This window comes from Limulus polyphemus, unplaced genomic scaffold (genome assembly GCF_000517525.1).
Source record: "Limulus polyphemus unplaced genomic scaffold, Limulus_polyphemus-2.1.2 Scaffold6325, whole genome shotgun sequence".
Lineage (NCBI taxonomy): Eukaryota > Metazoa > Arthropoda > Merostomata > Xiphosura > Limulidae > Limulus > Limulus polyphemus.
Window position 1 is genome coordinate 20,921 of NW_013671935.1, and position 2,786 is coordinate 23,706.

Sequence of the window (2,786 nt, forward strand, 5' to 3'; positions counted from 1 at the left end):
TAGAATGTGATGGATGCTAATAGAATGTGATTGTTATTAATCACAATAATACTAACGGATGCTATACAATGTTGAACCTCATTTGATGGTAGCATCTTTAATTGCGAGTGTTAATTTACAAAGAATGAACAAATGGCAGTGATCTATTATAACCAGAATAGTCGAGGTCAGCATTAGCTGAATAAACAAGGCTTTACTAATATATAAGAACATTAAAAACGAAATTATCGGATTCATCACACAAACCCCCTCTTACCTTACCAATAGTGTAACATTATTTTCCTGATATGTGTAAGATGCGAGTGAAAAAAATTCAAATATATTTTTTTATGTTAAAATATCATTTATATCTTATAGCTTTGAGTTCGAAGAAGTGAAAGAAAAAAACTTTCATAATCGGCATAAAGACGTGTTACATGTTAGAAAATTGCCTCCAGTTAAGTCATGCCTGAAGCGAAACGCTAACTCTATTAACAGCATTATATATTTGAGCTAACAAACAGAACGGAACTTCTGGGAAATTGCTTATGGTACTCGAATATCATGTTATGTGATTTGATTAAGTAAAAAAAAAATCATTTAATGTTCTGTATATATATATATATATAGATAGATAGATGTTTGTGTCTCTACACGTATGTGCACGTGCAAAGATTAATTTCCTGCTCTAAGATTCTTGCTGACTCAACACATTCGCTATTGTCTTTTAGCACCGAGTCACAAATCCGGATACATATGCATTGCTTTACTTTTTCACATTAAATGGTTTATTACTAAGAGTGGTATGCACGAACAAAACTTCATGAAGACTTTTTATTCAAAGTTTTTGTTGTTTTTTTTTCGTAGCGCTTTAAATGCTGGTTGTTTAATGGTTCGTTACAACTTTCCACATTTTTAGAGTCTGCATCCGAATTAATGGTGGACATTTATTTCAATTCGTGGTGAAGAAAAAAAAGCCATGGAAAATATAATGAAAATGATTATAAATGTGACCTCGCTAGAACTAATGATAATGGGCGTTAAAGGTTATGAATCAAGACTTAGTAAGGAAAATATGAAATTATTCATGTTAAACATAACCAAAGTGAATAATAAGTGTAATAAATGTTTTTCAAGATAAATATTAGAGAAAGCATATTCAACCTTATACAAATAAGTGTTAAAAATAAGGCCGTTAGACGTACCTGGTTATTATTATTATAGATAAAAGTATTAAGTCAGTTAAACCCACTGTAAAACATAGCATTTGACGTGTAATTAAGTGTTAAAGGTGAGCTTATTATGCCTAATCAAAATCAGGGGTTTACCTAGATCAGGGGTTTACCTAGTGTGCAGTTGATCACAAATTGTACACCTGTAAAAATATTTTTGTAGTTGAAAATTCACTTATATAAGTAAGTTCAAGTTGATAAGTATTAAAATCATATTTAAGGTTATAAAATTCCATTCCAGAGTTGATAAGTAAATGTATATTCTAGAATATTCTTCATTTTTTGGATCATTTGTTACAACGCTTATATACGAGGTGCAATAAGGCGTCATGTATTGAAAAATGATGAAATTAAAATGTAATTGCGCTCTTGAAAAAAAAAACCTCAAGAAAAGCTTTGATCAAACTTAAAAATTGTATGCCAAGTCTTAACAAGAACAGTTTAATGCTAACCATGTCAAGTAACTGAGTCTATTAAGTGTAATAAAGATTAATACTAAATCCAAAAACGCTAAGCTTGGTGAAGATGAATATTAGAGATGAGGATAAAAAGCCTTTGAATATAAAGTTAAAAAATTATATATATTCAAAACCATTCGTTATGAAGATTAAAGATGAGCATGTTAAACTTAATCAAGATAAACTAAAGATTTGTTTGTGAGGTTTAATAAAGTTTCCATTAGAGGCGTAAATTTTTTGTCGATTTCAATGATAAGATAAATTGTTATAATCAAATTGCTGACTCGAATTGTCTATTGGGTATTAATAAGCGTGCTTCGTCTAGGTAAAATATAAAACAAACACTATCCTGCCAAAGGTTATTGTGTAAAATATATAACAAACGCTATCCTCCCAAAGCTTATTGTGTAAAATATAAACCAAACACTATCCTGCCAAAGGTTATTGTGTAAAATATATAACAAACGCTATCCTCCCAAAGCTTATTGTGTAAAATATAAACCAAACACTATCCTCCCTATGTTTATTGTGTAAAATATAAAACAAGCACTATCCTCCCTAAGTTTATTGTGTAAAATATAAAACAAACACTATCCTCCCTATGTTTATTGTGTAAAATATAAACCAAACACTATCTTCCCTATGTTTATTGTGTAAAATATAAACCAAACACTATCCACCCATAGTTTATTGTGTAAAATATATAACAAACACTATCCTCCATAAGTTTATTGTGTAAAATAGAAAACAAACACTATCTTCCCTATGTTTATTGTGTAAAATATAAACCAAACACTATCCACCCATAGTTTATTGTGTAAAATATATAACAAACACTATCCTCCATAAGTTTATTGTGTAAAATAGAAAACAAACACTATCCTCCCTATGTTTATTGTGTAATATATAAACCAAACACTATCTTCCCCATGTTTATTGTGTAAAATATAAACCAAACACTATCCACCCATAGTTTATTGTGTAAGATATAAAACAAACACTATCCTCCCAAAGTTTATTGTGTAAAATATATAACAAACACTATCCTCCCCAAGTTTATTGTGTAAAATATATAACAAACACTATCCTCCCCAAGTTTATTGTGTAAAATATAAAA